This window comes from Herpailurus yagouaroundi, unplaced genomic scaffold, assembly GCF_014898765.1.
Source record: "Herpailurus yagouaroundi ecotype Mexico unplaced genomic scaffold, PumYag 67050, whole genome shotgun sequence".
Taxonomy (NCBI): Eukaryota; Metazoa; Chordata; class Mammalia; order Carnivora; family Felidae; genus Herpailurus; species Herpailurus yagouaroundi.
Window position 1 is genome coordinate 379,810 of NW_024419905.1, and position 21,434 is coordinate 401,243.

At 37.0% G+C, this 21,434-nt stretch overlaps 1 long non-coding RNA gene across 2 annotated transcripts in view; it reads left to right on the plus strand.

Annotated features, from left to right (window-relative positions):
• The first annotated feature begins 1,115 nt into the window (after window positions 1-1,115).
• Window positions 1,116-21,434, plus strand: part of LOC121024739 (uncharacterized) — a 58,820-nt gene continuing 38,501 nt past the window's right edge. For both annotated transcript variants that reach the window (XR_005787803.1, XR_005787802.1), the window contains exon 1: window positions 1,116-1,241. This is a non-coding gene — a long non-coding RNA (uncharacterized LOC121024739). The remainder of the gene's footprint in view (window positions 1,242-21,434) is intronic.

Consider the following 21,434-nt stretch of genomic DNA (forward strand, 5'->3'; position numbering starts at 1 on the left):
TGTGTGTGTGTGTGTGTGTGTGTGTGTGTGTGTGTGTGTGTGTGTGTTGGGTGGGAGGGGGTGGGTAGTTTTGCGCACACAGCAAACAAAGGAAGAAGAACCTTTCTAAGGGGAGGGGTTTCTAAGCTAGAGACCAGAGTTTGTTTTAGCTCCATTGGCCATCTTTGGCATACTTTATTCACTTCAACAGTTCCTGATATTGGTTTTTTAGGGAAAAAAATACATAAATGTCCCACCTCCATGGGCTTATTATTCTAGTAGAGAGTATGACAGATGATATGTAGGGGAAACATAAGCCCTGAAGATAACAGATGTATTCAAAGTGATTTGAAGAAAAAAGTATGATAAGGGAGTAGAGAGTGATGTGTGTGCCCTTTATATATGGTAGTTAATAAGGGCAGGGCCTCTCTAAGAAAATAACAATTGAGGAGAATATTAAATTAGGTGAAGGTTATGAGGGATTATGGGACAAGCTGAGGGCAAAGTATAGGCTAACAGCACCCCAAACTCCCTGCTAGGTGGGATATATGTCATGCTCCTCAGACACTCCTAGCTCCCTAAGAACAAAGGAAAGGGGTTTAAGTGTTTGCCATGTAATGTGGGAAATGAAGGCAAATTAAAAATTAATTTCCCTTACTGCTTACAGCCCACTAGCAAGTCCTTGAAACAAGCAGAGTGACCTCCCTCTAGGAGCTTAGCTGCCTGATGATGACACTTTGCTGTGGAAAAAAGGGAACCTTAGTATAACATTATCCTAACCCCCTGAGAACCTGAAAGTCTACTTTAACATATAAAAGTTCATTTGGAAACGTCCTTTATCTCACTCCCCACCCCAACCAAAGATACGTGCTGGAAATCATACTCCAAGCTTATGACACCCTGATATACATCTAAAGAGTCTCATCACTGAGGTTTTGCTAAATTGTAATAAATGAGCTTCAAGGTCCTGGAAACCTTGCTTCCTAAATTTCTTAGACATACTCTATCCCTGACCCGTGCCAATCTGAGGGTATAATCAGTTATCTGTCATAATTCCAGTGCAGCTCTTTCTGCCTATAGGTCCTGCCCCATGCATTAACAAAATCTTTTTTTTTTCTTTTTTGCACCAAAGACATCTTCAAGAATTCTTTCTTGGCCATTGGTTCTGGAACACATCACCATCACCCCCAAAACTTCATCATATGGCACCTAATGTGGGGCTTTGAGTCTTTTCATCTGGACTCTGACCTGGTGCAAATTTGGTAAGTACTTTATCTTTTCGCCCTTTACTCTCATTTCAGGAGCTTTTTGAGAAGTATGTTCTTATTGGAGCACTTTCATGTCGAGTGCTCAGGCTGTAATCCTGTAGCCCATGACTACCCTACAGGAAAGAGAAAGCCTTTTGTAGTTTGGCCAAAAGTTAGTACCCTTATTGGAGTGGGTCTTCTGAATAAGAACTAGAAACCTGCCCTCTCTTTATTTCTGTCCTTATATAAAGTTGTCTGCCTTGGGCACAAGACAGCCACCTAAGTCACCAAGACAGCTGCCAATCTTAAGACTCCCATGCAAGTTTTCCTCCTCATTGATGTAATGCGATCCTCTCCAGATCTCTGGTGTAGCTGCTTCTAGCCATAGGACCTCCACTGGGAGCTGACTGAAACCAGTATCCGATTGAATTAAAATCCCACTGGGGACCATTTCCTAGGGAAGTTGGCTGTAAGGACTATGTATGTTGGAATCTCACTTAGATCATGATGGATTTTCTTGCTATTTTCAGTTAATGTCCTCTACTAACTACTACTTAGGTTACAGAGTTGGGTAATTCTCCCATCTAAAATTTTCTGGTGTTTTCTATGGGTTAAAATATCATTATTTCTTCTATACCTTCTCAGCAAGCAGACTCAGGTCCATACACCAGCAACCATCTGTAGTCTAGAATGCAGAGGGGAAGCAGGTAGGCTGGTCAGTGGTCGTAGCAATTTCACTTAAGGAATGCCTCAGGGCTCTTTGACACCAGGAACCTGTGACATATCCTGCATGTAGGATGCCACCTGGGAGTAGAGAGGATTCTAGGGGTAATGGACCTTCTCTCTACTTCTCTCTCTCCTTTTCACTAGAAGGAACATGGGAGCTTCCTTTCAGTCCTCAAGGAGTGTCCCTGGGGGTGCCTTTTTAATTCACTGGAAACAACTTGGATTACAAAATGTAGAAAGGACTAATCCTGTAAACACCACATGGCCTTAGTAAACAGGGCAAATGGATGGATGTACCCCATGTCCAGGGCTTTACAACTTAGGACGCAGACTCACAGCCTCTTGCAAGAATGTGTTTGGTCAGTAACGAGGCCATTAAACTAGCTCCTGATATACTTGATGGTAATTATTTAAATAGACGCCCTAATAGAAGCTAGATTGCTGGAGGAAACACAAGCCATCCTTGACAGAGGGGACGCTGACTCTTTCTCTGTGTTCCTTCTCCTAATAGATGTGAGGACCTCTTCCTCATTCACTTCCCAGTTAATGATTATGATAATTGGAGCCAACTGTGCTTAGTCTGCCTTAGAATGGGAACTTTAAGGGATATTCCCAAGCAGCTGGCAAAACTCCATTTTGTTTGGGAGAAATTACCTGTCTTCTCTGACCTAACATTGACTCCATATATCCACTTTGGTGGAACTAAAAGCATGGTGTCTGTGACTCTGAGTGATATGACAAGGTTTACAGCTGGGAAATTTACCTTCTCTGCCTTCTGCTGGCACCTAGCCTCTTGTGCCTTTCCCTATCCCTCCTCTTTCTGTACTACCTTGGATGTGGCCTACATAGCTGGTTCTAATACCATCTTCAGTGCCTCAGGCACCATCATTAGCTCCTCCTCCCACCCTCAGTTTCAAAGAGCAAAGAGCAGCCCGTTGGACCATCCACTTCAGATTCCCCACCAATGTTCCAGGAAAAAATGACAATAGGGAAAAATTGATTGACTTTTAAGCAGACACACATGAAACAATTTGGTATTTAAACTAATTGAAGTTTGTTAGATCTGTCTTTAGAGTTGTCAGTATTAAATATGAAATGTTCTATCAAGGTTTACAAAAGTCCTATAAGCTCATATTATCTCTATTGCAGTTTGTTAGCAAAAAGATTACTCAAAATAATGGTTAATTCTGTCCATCTCAGAGTTTTCATAGGTAACTGTTAAGATAGCTTTCAAAGTCTTTAGTAACCTGAAACTTTAAAGTTTTTCTTACACAATAAATGAGATTGAATTCAGTGGACATCTAGGTCTTTTTCAAATAGAATGGAGTACTAAAGTATTGATCACTAAACATATGGATTATTTGCTTTTGACATTGCAGAGCAACTAAGACTATTTGAGTGTTGTAAATGTGTGTGCTTTATTTTTATTATGGAAAACCTTCTTTCCATAATTTAATTGATAAATTAAACATTATCATTAATTAATTAATTATTATTATTGATAAATTCACATTTTAAAAAATGCTGAGAGAGGAGCTAAGATGGCAGAACAGCATGAAAGTATTTTTTGCATCTCTTGTCGCTGAAATGCAGCCAGATCAACGCTAAACCATCCTGCACACCTAGAAAACTGATTTGAGGATTAACACACCAAGCTGCACAACCTGAACCATGGAACGTGGTACACAGCATGGATAGATGAACCAGGGAAGAGAGAAGCTACAGAGGACAGGAAGCTGTTTTTGCTTTAGAAGAGAGGATGGAGATGAGGGGTGAGCAGGGTAAAGCACCCCCTCCAAAATCAGCTGAAGAGAAAGTGGAAAAGTGGAAACAGCCACAGGGACTGAACAAAAAAAGGGAGAAAGGAGAAAGTGTCTATTCATGTTCTTTTGCCCATTTCTTCACTGGATTGTTTGGGGTTTTGGGGGGGATGTTGAGTTTGATAACTTCTTTACAGATTTCAGATACTAATCCTTTATCTAATGTCTTTTGCAAATATATTTTCTCTTCTGTGGGTGCCTTTTTTCTTTAACACTTATTTATTTTTGAGAAAAAGACAGAGAGAGAGAGCAGGGGAGGGGCAGAGAGAGACAAACACAGAATACAAAGCAGGCTCTAGGCTCTGAGATGTCAGCACAGAGCCCAACACAGGTACGAATCCACAAGCCTTGAGATTATGACCTGAGCTGAAGTTGGACGCTCAACCAACTGAGCTACCCAGGCACCGCATATAGGTAGTTCATTTTTGCTTTTGTTTCCCTTGCCTCTGGAGATGTGTTGAGTAAGAAGTTGCGGTGGCCAAGATCAAAGAGGTTTTTGCTTGCTTTCTCCTCCATGATTTTGATGGCTTCCTGTCTTACATTTAGGTTTTCATCCATTTTGAGTTTGTTCATGTATGGTGTAAGAAAGCAGTCCATGTTCATTCTTCTGCATGTCGCCGTCCAGTTTTCCCAGCACCACTTGCTGATGAGACTGCCTTTACTGTATTGGATATTCTTTCCTGGCTTGTCAAAGATTAGCTGGCGCTAGTTTGTGGGTCCATTTTGGGGTTTTCTATTCTATTCCATTGATCTGTCTGTTTTTGTGCCAGTACCATACGTCTTGATAATTGTAGCGTTGTTATATAGCTTGAAGTCCAGGATTCTGATGCTTTCTTCTTTGGCTTTCTTTTTCAAGATTGCGTTGGCTATTCAGGGTCTTTTGAGTTTCATAGAGATTTTAGGATTGTTTTTCTACCTCTGTGAAGAATGCCGGCATTACTTTGATAGGGATTGCATTGAATATGTAGATTTCTATGGGCAGTATCAACATTTTAACAATATTTGTTCTTCTGATCCATTAGCATGGAATATTTTTCCTTTTTTTTTTTTTTTTTTTTTTTGGTGTCTCCTTTAATTTCTTTCGTAAGCTTTCTATAGTTTTCAGTGTATAGGTTTTTCATCCCATTGGTTAGGTTTATTCCTAGGTATTTTATAGGTTTGGTGCAATTATAAATTGAATTGACTCCTTGATTTCTCTTTCTGTTGCTTCATTATTGGCATATAGGAATGGAACCAATTTCTGCGCATTGAGTTTATGTCCTGCACTTTGCTGAATTCATGAATCAGTCCTAGCAGTTTTTTGGTGGAATCTGTTGGATTTTCCATTTAGAATACCATGTTATCTGTGAAGACTGAAAGTTTGAATTCCTACTTGCTGATTTGGATGCCTTTTATTCCTTTGTGTTGTCTGAGTGCTGAGGCTAGGACTTCCAATACTATGTTGAATAACAGCGGCAAGAGTGGATGTCCCTGTCGTGTTGCTGATGTTAAGAAGAAAGCTCTCATTTTTCCCCCATTGAGGATGACATTAGCAGTGAGTCTTTCATATATAGCTCTTATGATCTTGAGGTATACTCCTATCCCTACTTTCTTGAGGATTTTTACCAAGAAAGGATTGTGCATTCTGTTACATGCATTCTCTGCAACTGTTGAGAGAATCATGTGGTTCTTGTCCTTTCTTCTATTAGTGTGATTATTGTTTTGGAGATATTGAACCAGCCCTGCATCCCAGGTATGAACCCCACTTTGTCGTGGTGAATAATCCTTTTATGTATTGTTGGATCTGATTGGCTAGTACCTTGTTGATACTAGCCTACATGTTAATCAGGAACATTGGTCTGTAGTTCTCCTTTTTAGTGGGGTCTTTGTCTGGTTTTGGAATCAAGATAATGTTGGCTTCATAGAAAGAGTTTGAAAGTTTTCCTTCCGTGTCTATTTTCTGAAACAGCTTCAAAAGAATAGGTGTTAACTCCTCTTTAAATGTTTGGTAGAATTCCCCTGGAAAACTATCCAGCCCTGGACTCTTGTTTGATGGGAGATTTTTGTTTACTAATTCGATTTCTTTACTGGTTATGGATATGTTCAAATTTTCTATTTATTCGTGTTTCATTTTTATTAGCTTATATGTTTCTGGGAATTTGTCCATTTCTTCCAGATTACCCATTTTATTGGCATATAATTTCTCATAATATCCTATTCTTATTGTTTGTATTTCTGCTGTGTGATCTCTCCTCTTTCATTCTTGATTTTATTTATTTGAGTCATTTCCTTTTTCTTTTTGGTAAAACTGGCTAGGGGTTTATCAATTTTGTTAATTCTTTCAAAGAATCAGCTTCTGGTTTCACTGATCTGTTCTACTGTTATCTTTTGTTTGTTTGGTTGGTTTCAGTAGCACTGATTTCTGCTCCAGTCTTTATTTCCTGTCTTCTGCTGGTTTGGAGTTTTATATGCTGTTCTTTTTCCAACTCTTTAAGATGTAAGGTTAGGTTGTGTATCTTTTTTCCTTCTTTAGGAAGGCCTTGATGGCTATATACTTCCTCTGATGACTACCTTTGCTGCATCTCAGAGATTTGGGGCTGTGGTGTTATCATTTTCACTGGCTTCCATGTACTTTTTAATTTTTCTCTTTAACTTCTTGGTTAGCTCATTCATTCTTCAGTAGGATGTTCCATAGTTTCCAAGTATTTGTTATCTTTCCAAATATTTTCTTGTGGTTGATTTTAAGTTTCATAGTTTTGTGATCTGAAAATATGCATGGTATAATCTCAATCTTTTTATTCTTGTAGGGGTCTCATTTGTGTCTGTATATGTGATCTATCCTGGAGAATGTTCCATGTGCACTCAAGATGAATGTGTAATTGCTGCTTTAGGATGAAATGTTTGTGTATATCTGTTAAGTCCATCCAGTCCACTGTGTCATCCAAAGCCATTGTTTCCTTATTGATTTTCTGTTGAGATGATCTTTTCATCATTGTAAATGGGGTATTGAAGTCCCCTACCATTATAGTCTTACTATCAATGAGTTTTTATGTTTGTGATTAATTGATTTATGTATTTTGGTGCTTTCATGTTTGGAGCATAGGTGTTTACAATTGTTAGATGTTCTTGGTAGATAGACCCCTGAATTGCGATATAATGTCCTTCTTTATCCCTTGTTAGAGTCTTATTTTAAAATCTAGAGTGTCTGATATAAGTATGGCTACTATGTCCTTCTTTGGGGACCATTAACATGATAGATGGTTCTCCATCTCCTTACTTTCAAGCTGAAGGTGCGTTTAACTCTGAAATGTGTCTCTTGTTAACAGCATATAGATGTATCTTTTTTTCTTATCCATTCTGTTACCCTGTCTTTTTATTGGAGCATTTAGTCCATTAATATTTAGAGTGAGTATTGAAAGATACCAATTTATTGCCATTACAGTGTCTGTAGAGTTGGAGTTTCTGGTGGTGTTCTCTGGTCCTTTCTAGTCTTTGTTGCATTTGGTCTTTGTTTTGTTTTGCTTTGTTTTGTTTTTTGTCTCTTCTCCCCTCAGAGAGGCCCCCTTAAAATTTCTCACAGGGCTGTTATAGTGGTCATAAGCTCCTTTAATTTTTGTTTGTTTGGGAAACATTTTTATCTCTCCTTCTATTTTGAATGTCATCCTTGCTGGATAATGAATTCTTGACTGCATATTTCTCTGATTCAGCACATAGAATATATTTTGTCACTACTTTCTGGCCTTCCAAGTTTCTGTGGATAGGTCTGATGCAAACATGATCTATCTTCCCTTGTAAGTTAAGGACTTTTTTTTTTCTCTTTCATGCTGCTTTCATGATTCTTTCCTTGCCTGAGTATTTTGTGAATTTGACTGTGATATGCCTTGTTGATTTTTGTTTTTTGTTGAATCTAATGGGAGTTCTCTGTGCTTCCTGGATTTTGATGTCTGTGTCTTTCCCCAGGTTAGGAAAGTTTTCTGCTGTGATTTGGTCCTATAATTCTTCTATTCCTTTTCTCTATCTTCATCTTCTGGGACCCATATGATTTTGATGTTATTCTTTTTAATGAGTCACTGAGTTCTCTAATTCTTATTTGGTTCTCTTTTGCCTTAGTCTCCCCTTTCTTCTTAAAGAAGGAAAAATAATTGTCCAATTGAGCTAACCACATTAATGAAACAATTGACCCAAAAAGTAATAGTGTGAGAAATTAAAAATTCATACAAATCTAGGCATGGCTGTCATCACTTATAGGTTAGTGCTCAAAAACTTAGAAAGAAAAAAAATTAACATTTTCCAAATAAAACTATGTATATTTTTAAAACCTTATTTACTTATTGAAAGAGAGAAAGAGAGAGAAGGAAAGAGGGAGTCCCAGGAAGACCCCACACTCTCAATGCAGACTCTGATGTGGAGCTGGAACCCACCAATTGTGAGATCATGATTTGAGCCAAAGTTGGAGGCTTAACTGACTGATCCACACAAGTGACCCAATAAAACTGGATATTTTAAAGTAAAAATGGTTACTAGTGGAGCAGTAATTGTAGTGCCCCTAAAATTTGGGAGAATTTTTCTACCTCTGCATTTTGATTATAGTATCCAGTCAATTTAAAAAAAAAAAATCTATTCAGCCATGTTGTTTCCTTAAGAACAACAACAATGACAACGAAAACAACAACAACAAAATTGAACTCTGAATAGTGTGGGAAAAGTTATTTAGAACAAAGCTGAGGTGAATTTTAAAATAGATAAGAAATCCCACTTGGAGAAGCAAGTCAATAATGCTACTACCTAAAAAAAACAAATCCCTGAAGTGTCTTAATTTCTATGGATATTATATTTGTCTCTCTTTTTTTCCCCCATAAACATAAATGAACAGAAGAAATCAACATGAGAAAGAGAAAGTCATTTAAGAATATGAGGGAATGAAACAAGTATAATTAGTTAAAGTATATTCAGGGTTAGCAGCATGGCATTTAGTAGAGTATTTGGTTGTTGAACCACAGGCTTTGACAAAGTCTTTAGGAGGCCATTGGTGCACCCTTTACTTAAACAGGTGTGTACCTAAATCATTCAAGTCAATTACTTTTAATTTCATTTTTAACTATTCTGAAGCTAGGGATTCTATGTTGCCTCTCTGTATCTTGTTTTTAATATTTAATAATTCTTAGAGTATAACTGGATTTAAAAAGGAAAGTATAACAAAACAAACAAAACAAAAAAACAAGAATGAAAAGAACTCCTAATTATATGTGTACTTTACTGAGTTTAGGATATCAGAATATAAATTCTGAAATGGTGGTTCTAGAACTCCAGTTTTCAGACTCACAAATAGCCACACTGGGAACTTATTAGAAATACGACCTTAGGCCACACCCCAGACTATCCAATCAGCAACTTTGGAGATAATGTCCCACATGGTTTAATTAGCCTCCTCTGGGATTTGCACATTCACTAATCTTGACAACCACTTCTCTAAAACATCCGGTGGTCTGGACTAGTGTATAGGGGCCTTGTGTTCTTTGGAGTGTCCTGTTCTAATTTTCCAGATTTGGGAAATGTGTGCAATTTGAGTCCATTATTTATTCTAAGTAGGGAGATGAATTTATGGGGACAATTGAGGAAGGCAAATAACTGAACATTTTCTCAGCACATATTTTATAAATATACATATATACAGCACATTTATCTTTGAAAGGTTAAAGAAAAGTGGAGAAAGGCCAAGAAAGAGGACTATTGTCAATAGCTTGTCTTTCCACTTTCTAACCAGTATTCTCTTTGGACCCCAAGTGGCCATACTACATTAAGCAAAATTTATATTCCAGTTTCTTGAATATTTAGAATGCTTCTTCCAGGAAATCATATGGTTGGTTATTCATGCAAGGAATCATCAAAAGATTTATTGTGATCAACTACAATAGCTACAATCCATACTCCAAAGAAGTTTTGGTAAATATAGTATTCTTTATCAGATTCTTTATCAATATGTCTCCAACGTGTAATTGTAGTCATATTTTAGGGTTTTTTTTTTTTAATTTTTAATTATTTTGAGAGAGAGAACAAAAGAGAATATGAGAGGGGTAGAGATAAAGGGGAGTGAGAATCCCAGGCAGGATCCATACTGTCAGCACAGAGTCCAATGTGGGACTCGATGCCACAACCTTGATATCATGACCTGAGGCAAAATCAAAAGTCATAGGCTTAAGATGCTGAGTCACACAGAAGCCCTACATTTAAAAATATTGGAACTCTAGACCCTTGCTTGGCTGACATACTCCTCACTTCAGTTTACTATCTAGATGAGTAAAACCTTAAGAGAACTACTCAGAGCCCCACATCAAGCTCTGCCCTGACAGTATGGAATCTGCCTGGGACTCTCTTTCTCTCTCCCTCTCTCTCTGCTCTTCCCCTGCTTGCTCTCTGTCTATCTCTAAAAAGAAATAAACATAGCCTTATAAATAAATAAATAAATACATACATACATAAATAAACAAACAAATAAATAAATAAAGGATGTCTTTTACATGCTCATCTTTTTTTTTAACTTTGCTTTTTATTTTTTAAAATTTACATCCAAATTAGTATATAGTGAAGCAATGATTTCAGGAGTAGACTCCTTAGTGCTCCTTACCCATTTAGCCCATCCACCCTCCCACAACCCCTCCAGTAACCCTCAGTTTGGTCTCCATGTTTATGAGTCTCTCCTGTTTTCTCCCCCTCCCTGTCTTTATATTATTTTTGTTTCCCTTCCCTTATGTTCATCTGTTTTGTCTCTTAAAATCCTCATATGAGTGAAGTCATATGATTTTTGTCTTTCTCTGACTAATTTCACTTAGCAAAATACCCTCCCATTCCATCCACATAGTTTCAAATGGATACATGCTCCATCTTAATGCATGACTTTAACTTCAGCTAGCCCAGAGCATGACTGAAGGACCAAAGGACCAGAACAATGACCACTGGGGTTTCTGTGGAATATCAGTGCTTTTTTCCTACTTTGATAAGAGACAAAGTAAAAATAATTGTCAGAAGATGTAGTTGTATCTTTAATTTTTTTAAGTTTATTTATTTTTGAGAAAGAGAGAGAATGAGCTTGACTAGGGGAGGGGCAGAGAGAGAGGGAGACACAGAATCTGAAGCAGACTCCAGGCTCTGAGCTGTCAACACAGAGCCTGGCATGGGTCTCAAACCCATGAATGGTGAGATCTTGACCTGAGCTGAAGTTGGACCCTTAACCAATTGAGTCACCCAGGCACTCCATTGTGCTTGTACCTCTAAAAGACAGTTTGCATTCCAGTCTTTGCTAGAGACTAACATATTTTGAAGCTGTTCGACTTGACACAAATTTTTATCACTAACAAATGGAAATTACAAATGGATTAGATTTTGTAGAATTTATTCTTTAACTTAAATAATGCAAAAGAAGACTTACCATGAAGAAATGCAGGTATATTTTAGTATGGGAATCTATTAAGCATGAATAAATGTATCATTACTATGTAAATGTATTAAGTATAATTAAATGTATCATTTACTATGGGAATTTATTAAATATTAAAATGCAGGGAAGTGATGGGTGAAAAGTTAAATTAAAAAATTTTAAAGTACACTTCAAGTTCATCCCTAGTTACAATTGCCAGGATTTATTTAGCAAGTAAAAATTAAAAAGATCAGTTATGTTGGAATTTCAAATACAACAAATAATGTTTTAGTATAAATATGTCCTAAATACTTACATTAAATAAATATGACATAAGGCATACTTATTCTAAAACATTATTTGTTGCTTACCCAAAATTCACATTTAACTGGGCATCCTATATTTTCTCTAACAATCGAATCCCCATGAATTCACTTCCTTGAAATCATGGTAAAAGTAAGCAAACAGTATATGAACTCATATTACTCCACTCCATTCTCACCTTCTCCGTTCTCCGTTCTCGGTACCCAACACATAGAAATTTCTCCATCTGAATAACAGTAAAGTGTAGGCAGTCTTTGGAGACAACATCAGTTTTAAGGGCACTGACTTGTAATCAAGTTACTTACATTTACTGTACACAAATAAGAAAATGTGGACATAAAATCAAGTATAATAATTGCCTATAATCCTGTTTGCTTGGTAACAGCCACTATTAAAGTTTGTGTGTATTTCCTTCCAATAAATTATTCATTTTTTGTTCATACTGATTTGCTTTATTGTTCACATAGTTGCAATAATATTTGAGAGGAAAAGAGACAGAGAGAGAGACAAGGAGAGAGAGAGCTCTCACAGACAAGAGCATCCACACACTCTGGTCTCTCTTATTATAAGGCCTCTAATCTCATCATGGGTCTCCATCTTTTTGACTTCATATAAACACAATTAACTCTCAAACACTCTGCCTCTAAATACACACTGGTGTCAGATCTTCAACATATGAAAGTTGGGGGAACACAAACAGTCAGTCAATAACAGATGTAGAGCAGGTAGCTAGGCAAACAAGTCTGTATGGAGAGTGAAGAGTGAGTGCTAAAGTCCTAAGGTGGGATAGTGACTGGGCTTTCCCAGGAACAGTAGAGAGACCTACAAGACAGGACTGATCAGACTGAGAGAGAAGGAGAGTTCAGGGTGCCTGGGTGGCTAAATCGGTTAAGAATCTGACTTCAGCTCATGTCATGGTCTCAGTCCATAGGTTTAAGCACTGTGTCAGGCTCTGTGCTGGAACTTGCTTTGGATTATGTGTCTCCCTCTCTCTCTCTTACTCTTCCCTACTCATGCTCTTTCTGCCTGTCTGTCTGTCTGTCTCTCTCTCTCTCTCTCTCAAAAAATAAATAAACTTAAAAAATATTTTTTAAAGCCCCATGATTTAAAAAAAAAAAAAAAAAAAAAAGGCGGGGCGCCTGGGTGGCGCAGTCGGTTAAACGTCCGACTTCAGCCAGGTCACGATCTCGCGGTCCGTGAGTTTGAGCCCCGCGTCAGGCTCTGGGCTGATGGCTCAGAGCCTGGAGCCTGTTTCCGATTCTGTGTCTCCCCCTCTCTCTGCCCCTCCCCCGTTCATGCTCTGTCTCTCTCTGTCCCAAAAATAAATAAACGTTGAAAAAAAAAAAAAGGCAAATTTAAGGATATTAGGTTGAAAGGCCATTGGGAGGTGTATAGGACCTTGTAGGCAAGCAAAATAATTTTGCGTTAATTTTGACAAAGATGGAAACCTAGTGGAGGGTTTATACATGTGTATTTATTTGTTTTGAGAGAGAGGGAGAGGGAGAGAGAGAGAGAGAGAGAGAGCGAGAGAGAGAGAGAGAGAGAGTAGGGGAAGGGCTGAGAGAAAGGGAGAGACAGAGAATCCCCAGCAGGCTCCATGCTGTCATTATGGAGCTGGATGTGGGCTTTGAACTCAAACACCATGAGATCATGACTTAAGCCTAAATCCAGAGCCAGATGCTTAACTGTCTGAGACACCTGGAGGGTTTCAACCAAAAAGTGAAAAGGTCCAATTTATATTTTAAAGCAGTAGCTCTCAATTGGGAAAGACTTTGCCCCCAGGTAGACATCTGGCAAATGTTCCGAGACATTTTTGGTTGTCACAACTGAGAAGGTGTTATTGGCGTCTAGTAGAGGGTCCAGGGATACTGTTGCACAGTCTACAGTGCACAGGACAGCCCCACATGAGAGAATTCTCCAGTTCCCAACATCATTATATTAAGGATGAGAAATCCTATTGTAAAAGGTCACCCTGATTGGTGTGCTAAAAACAGAGATCATTAGGAGAAGCTGAGAAGCCAGTGAGTGAGTTAGTTCCAGGTGAGAAATGATAGAACTTGGATGAAAGCCTGCACTGGAAGTAGTAAGAAATGGCCAGATTTGGGATCCATATTAAAGGTAGAGCCATGGTATTGTTGAGGGATTAAATGTGGGTTGTTTAAAAAAAAAAAGAGTCCCAGATGACTCCAAAGACATAAATAGAGTAATTTATATTATGTTATTCATATGCAAAAAAGGCATAGTGTCTTTTGCAAAAATCTCTCAGCACAATGGGCCAGGAGACTTGCATTCTTTGTCTAATTCTGTCACTCACTGAGAATGGGCCATTCCACTTGGAATCAATCTACTCACTAATAAAATAAGGATGTTGGGCTAGCTAGCTTCTAGGTATCTTCAGCTCTATTACCAAACAGTCTATGAATTCATATCTATTAACTTTGCTGCTTCTAAAAATTTACTCTTAAGTTTAAGAGTAAATTCATTATATGAAGAGATTTGCTATAATCATTCTGTGTCCAGTTTATCACAGATTTTATGAGTCCACAAAGAGGGGTAGTTACTGAAGGTGTCAAAAGACCAACAACCCACCTAACTGAGGAAGAGTCTAATCTTAGCTCTTGAAGATGAAAGACTACAGAGGTCACTCTGCCAAAAAACGCAATAGCGTTTGATTCATGAATTATGCGTTGAATTATGATTCATGAGAAATGAAGCATTAATCTTGTGGATATTGCTGTTGAAAATATAAAGGATTAATTCCATAATGGCCTGGCATGTCCAGAGAAAGGCTTAAAAATTTAGCAAGCCTCATGGTTGACATTGCTCTATAAAGTCTGGTGTGAGGACTCCCTATTTATAAAACATTTGTGTTATAATGAGTTCCATTTTCTCAAAATGGAGGTCAAACAGTGGTTTTCATTAAAATGCTCCCATTCATTTTATCGTGATATTTACTGTATCTTGCCTCAGCAGAAAAGTGATATTTTCTTGCTTAGCCCATGAATAACATTAAGAAGGAAAAGCTATAATGATAAGAGAAATATCAACTTTGGAACTGAGGGTAAATGAGCTTTAAATTGTTCAGGTCAGTGTTTATTAAACAACAGGTGTTATTAAATGGTGATTTAGGTTCAATGTGAGATGACTTGGAGAGCAAGGATGAAGTCATTTAGAAGATCATAACTATAAAAGAATTTCTGAATACTAAATATGCAACATATACATGATCTATGTGAACTTCAAGGATGAAGGAACGATTCATGTATCCCCTCACTTAAAAGAACTAAAAAATGAAGAAATCAGTGTGTTTCTTACCTAAAAAGGACTTATTATGTAAATGAATCAGTTGCTGCAAATTCCTGAGATGCTCTTTTAAAAAAAATGTTTATTTTTTTTATTTTGAGAGAGAGAGTCCCAAGCAGGCTCCCTGCTGTCAGCACAGACCCTGATATGGGGTTCAGTCTCATGAACCATGAGATCATGACCTGAGCCAAAATCAAGAGTCAGATAGTCAACCAAATGAGCTACCCAGGCACCCCAATTTCTTGAAATGTTCTAATTAAATTCTTCCCTAGAATCCAGTGGTTATTACCTTGAACCTGCTATACTAACACAAGGGGGTCAGTTTTGAAAGTTCTCTGTGCCTGAACAGTGGTTCAGGATTGAGCATGGGGCCAAGGAATAATTGGCCCTTCCATATAAATATATTTTTTAATGTATTATTCAAATGCATAAAATCAAGTTGATATCTTAATGTCTAGAACACAACTTCTAGATAGAATCTTGAAAATACTCTCGACAGAATCTTTCATAAATCCTTTGCTGGTCAATCCTATGATAGACATCAGATAAAGCATAGGACAAAGACTTCTCTCAGGGCTATACTCATTACATTGTGAGTGACTCTTAGTTCACCTGATTCCCAACACAGCATGTCCTCCAAAAAATATCTTAGAACTGGTTATAAATTTTAAGCCGAGGAGCCATTAATTAAGCCAAATCTTAAGCCATTAATTCTTATCAGTTTCCCATTTTACAAAATGCGAAGTTAGACCCAGGCTTGTTTAGAGATGTTAAGTTTCATTGAATAGCAGTGACAGTCCCAACTCTCAGAAGAGATAGTGCTTTATTCTCCCACTCTTGAGGCTCCATTCTACCTATCACATACCATACTCATAAGACTATTATATCTATCACATATCATATTCATATGAATCTTATCCTTATTATACTGAAAATTTCAAGGTACCAGAAATAAATTGTATTTGTTTCTCTGTATCACACAACTCTTAGTCTTTATCTATCAGAGATATTTAATAAATAGTTATTGAATATATAAACTTGTATAAACAAAAATGTAAATAAGTTAGGAAAATGACTTAAATCAGTGAAGAGAATCATAACATGATTTAATTCCTTTAAGCTGTGATTACTTTCCTTACTGTCAATTACTTGATTGTAATTTACAATAAAACCAAAAATTATTAATATCCATGCTGATAACATTTCCTTGCATGTTCTGAGACAGAATTGGCCAATTTTTTTCTGTCAAGAGCTAGATGATAAATGCTCTTCCACTTCCTGGGCCAAGGGGCAATCTTGGAGATGTTATATAGATAATTACATGATGATTTAAAAGTTAACCATTTAAAAATGTATACAGGTGCCTATGTGACTCATTTGGTTGAGCCTCTGACTCTTGATTTTGGCTGAAGTCATAATCCAGGGTCATGGGATCTAGTCCCATGTTGGGCTCTGTGCTGAGTGTGGAGACTGCTTGAGATTCTATCTCACTCTCTCTCCCTCTGCCCTTCTCCCCTGCTCAAGCTCTCCTTCGCTCTAAAATAAAATTAAAAATGAAAATGAAAATAAATTAAAATATATAAATGAGGTAAAAACCATTATTAAAAACAAACAAACAAGCAGGAGGTGAAGTCTGGTCCTCTCTCTCAGGCTATAGTCTTTGACCACTGTTGTAAGAAGATGATACTGTTGATTCACACTTAAAAGGGATTCAAGCTTGGAGCTGCTACCTTATGCTAAACTCAGAAACTTCAACACTGGATTACTGTTGCTAATGGATTTGTCATTTACAAGAGCTTTAACAAGACTATTTGGTCTAGAGTCTGTGACACAAATGAACTTTTTCATTATAGTCATTCATTCATTTACACATATTATTAAACATCGATTAAACACCTATTTAGTTCCCCAGCTACCTTGTTGTTTCCAACATACTTCTATTTCAGGATGATGTATCCTTCCCCCTTGCCTCTTGCCCCTCCCCCTGCTGCCTCTGTGCATCCCCTGGTCAATGTCCCTGTTGCCTGCTGTACCTATTCCAGAGGCTTATCAGACAGAGCATTTGGGGAATTCTGTGGAAAATCTATTTTTATAATTGCTGATGATGTGTAAACCACATGCTATTTTCATAACATCATTTACTAAAAAGCCTCAGAGAAAGACAAAACATTCTAGTTAGCTTTTTCATCTTGCGTGAATCAATATTCAAGGTGAAGGGAAACGCTATTTTGTTTTGCTTTGTTTTCTTATTAACAAAGCAATTAAACTGGTAGAATCTATCCCACTGCCCCAGTACAGTTGAGTTTTTCACTGACTTTAAAAAGACTACTTTCAGTTATAGTTGATGAGTAAATCCTAGAGATCTAATGTACACCACAGAGCCTCCAGTTAACAATACTGGGTTGTATACCTAAGCATTTGCTAAAAGGGCACATCTAATATTAATTGTTTTTAATCAAACAAAAAATTAAAAATAATAAAAAATCAACAACAAAAAGAAGAGAATGACAGGAAATTTGGGAGGTAATGGATACGTTTATGGCATTGTGCAGATGGCTTCACAGGTTATGGTTATCTCCAAAATCATCTAGTACATATTAAATAATGTACAGCTTTTTTTTATTATCAAGTCTGCCTCATTAAAGTGGCTTAAAAAAATAAAAGATGTCAAAGTAACTCAGATCTAGAGAATTGTCTTAGTATCACCAACAGTGTTTTGTGAGTCCTTGTGGTTTGTCTGCTTTGTATCATTCCTGGATAAGCTTCTATCCAGTTCCTTTTCATGCATTTATCTTATTTGACCTTTAAACAAATTTCTTTCATATTGTCTCTGATTTAAAAATATATATATAAGAATTAAAGCAAGATTGTCTATGCCACCATTTAATAGTAAAAGTCTAAAATTTACAACAGGTTTCCTTGAATGACAAAAACAGCAATTCCATCAACGAGTCTATGAGTTATCATAAAACACTTAGAAGCATATTTATACACAACTCTAAGCTGAAAAGCAGAAGTGAGAGCAGGAATTGGGCTCAGTTTATGGAGTGTAGCACACAGGTCCCTGTCTTAAATAAGGGCTGCCCCATGATTCAATAAAGACACTATCCCCCCCAATACCCACGATCCCAGACAAGCCTACTTCTTCTCTTATTCCTCTCCACATACAGGTTTCATAATGCCCTCAACATTTTGATTCTCACATTACCTCTAGATCAGAAAAGTCAGAGACTAAATTGATGTTACTGGAACACAAAAAAGGTGTTGCTTTTTGTTATATAATATTTATATAATATATAATATTTTGATTTGTATGCTATATACCAGGACTGTAAAGAGACATAATTATTACACATGTTAAATCATATTGTCAAACATATTACTATCTTATAACATATATATATATATATATGTATGTATATGTGTGTATATATATATGTATATGTATGTATGTGTGTGTGTGTGTGTGTGTGTGTGTGTGTGTGTGTGTGTATGTGTGTGTGTGTATATATATATATATCCATTCATCCATCGATGGACATTTGGGCGTTTTCCCTACTTTGGCTATTGTTGATAGTGCTGCTATAAACATGGAGATGCATGTGTCCCTTCGAAACAGCACACCTATATCCGGTGAATAAATGCCTAGTAGTGAAATTGTTGGTTCATAGGGTAGTTTTATTTTTAGTTTTTTGAAGAACCTCCATACCGTTTTCCAAAGAGGCTGCACCAGCTGGCATTCCTACCAACAATGCAGAAAAGATCCTCTCTTGTGCCAGTACCATACTGCCTTGATGATTACAGCTTTGTAGTACACAGATTGAAGTCTGAGATTGTGAGGCCTCCTCCTTTGGTTTTCTTTTTCAAGATCGCTTTAGCTATTTGGGGTCTTTTCTATTTTCATACAAATTTTAGGATTATTCCTTCTAGCTCTATGAAGAATGCTGGTGTTACTTACATAGCGATTGCATTGAATACGTAGATTGCCCTGGGTAGTATCGACATTTTAACGATATTTGTTCTTCCTATCCAGGAGCATTGAATCTTTTTCCATTTCTGTGTGTCTTCTTCAAATTCTTTCATAAACTTTCTATTGTTTTCAGTGTATAGACTTTCCACCTCTTTGGTTAGATTTATTCCTAGGTATTTTATGGTTTTTTTTGCAACTGTCAATGGGAGTGATTCCTTGATTTCTCTTTCTGTTGCTTCATTGTTGATATATAGGAGTGCAACCGATTTCTGTGCATTGATTTTATATCCTGCAACTTTGCTGAATTCATGAATCAATTCCAGCAGTTTTTTGGTGGAATCCTTTGGGTTTTCCATATCGAGGATCATGTCATCTGTGACGAATGGAAATTTGACCTCCTCCTGGCCTATTTGGATGCGTTTTATTTCTTTGTGTTGTCTGATTGCAGAGGCTAAAACTTCCAACAGTATGTTGAATAACAGTGGCGAGAGTGAACATTCATGTCTCGTTCCTGATTTTAGCTGAGAGCTTTTCCCCATTGAAAATGATATTAGCATTGGGTCATTCATATATGGCTTTTATGACCTCGATGTATGCTCCTTCTAGGCATACCTTTTTGAGGGTTTTTACCAGGAAAGGATCCTGTATTTTGTCAAATGCTGTCTCTGCATCTATTGAGAGGATGATAAGGTTCTTGTCCTTTCTTTTATAGATGTGATGAATCACGTTAATTGTTTTGCAGATATTGAACCACCTCTGCATCACAGGTATAAATCCCTCTTGGTCATGGTGAATAATTTTTTAATGTATTGTTTGATCCTTTTGCCTAATATCTTGTTGAGGATTTTTGCATCCATGTTCATCAGGGAAATTGGTCTATGGTTCTCCTTCTTAGTGAGGTCCCTGTCTCGTTTTGGAATCAAGATAATGCTGGCTTCATAGAAAGAGTTTGGATTTTTCCTTCCATGTCTATGTTTTGGAATAGCCTCAAGAGAATAGGTGTTAACTCTTCCTTAAATGTTTGGTAGAATTCCCCAAGAAAGCCATCTCACCCTGGACTCTTGTTTTTTGGCAGATTTTTGATTACTAATTTGATTTCCTTACTGGTTATGGGTGTGTTCAAATGTTCAAATTTCCCTTTTCTTTCTGTTTCAGTTTTGGTAGTGTATATGTTTCTAGGAATTTGTCAATTTCTTCCAGATTGCCCATTTTATTGGCAAATAATTGCTCATAATATTCTCTTATTATTGTTTGTATTTCTGCTGTGTTGGTTGTGATCTCTCCTTTTTCATTCTTGATTTTATTTATTTGGGTCCTTTCCTTTTTCTTTTTGATCAAACTGATGAGTGGTTTATCAATTTTGTTAATTCTTTCAAAGAACCAGCTTCTGGTTTCATTGATCTGTTCTGTTTTTTGTTTCTGATAGCATTATTTCTGCTCTAATCTTTATTATTTATGGGTTTTATTTGCTGTTCTTTTTCCAGATTCTTAAGGTGTAAGATTCGGTTGTGTATCTGAGATTTTTCTTCCTTCTTTAGGAAGGCCTGGGTTGCTGTACACTTTCCTCTTATGACCTCCTTTGCTGCATCCCAGAGGTTTTGGGTTGTGGTGTTATCATTTTCATTGACTTCCATATACTTTTTAAATTTCCTCTTTAAACCCTTGGTTAGCCCATTCATTCTTTAGTAGGATGTTGTTCAGTTTCCAAATATTTGTTACCTTTCCAAATTTTTTATTGTGGTTGATTTTGAGTTTCATAGCTTTGTGGTCTGAATATATGCATGGTATGATCTCTATCTTTTTGTACTTACTTAGGGCTGATTTGTGTCCCAGTATATGGTCTATTCTGGAGAATGTTCCATGTGCGCTGGAGAAGAATGTATATTCTGCTGTTTTAGGATGAAATATTCTGAATATATCTTTTAAGCCCATCTGGCCCAGTGTGTCATTCAAAGCCATTGTTTCCTTGCTGATTTTATGATTAAATGACCTGTCCTTTGCTGTGAGTGGGGTGTTGAGCCTGCTACTATTATGGTATTATTATTGATGAGTTTCTTTATGTTTGTGATTATTTGTTTATATATTTGGGTTCTTCCATATTTGGCGCATAAATGTTTACAATTGTTAGGTCTCTTGGTCTATAAACCCCTTGATTATGATATAATGCCCTTCTGCATCCCTTGATACAGTCTTTATTTTAAAGTCTAAGTTGTCTGATATACAAGTATAGCTCCTCTGGCTTTCTTTTGTTGACCATTAGCATGATAGATGGTTCTCCATCCCCTTATTTTCAATCTGAAGGTGACTTGAGGTCTAAAGTGGGTCTCTTGTAAAAAGCATATAGACGGATCTTGTTTTCTTATCCATTCGGTTACCCTATGTCTTTTGATTGGAGCATTGAGTCCTTTGATGTTTACAGTCATTACTGAAAGATAGGAATTTATTGCCATTATGATGCTTGTAGAGATGGAGTCTCTGGTGGTGATCTCTAGTCCTTTCTAATCTTTGTTACTTTTATATATTTATATATATTTGATATTTGATGTAATTATATATATAAATATAATATATATACATATATACATATATGTGTGTGTGCGCGCGCGCACACGCGCGCGCGTGTTTTGTGTGTGTGTGTGTGTGTGTGTGTGTGTGTGTGTGTGTGTGTGTGT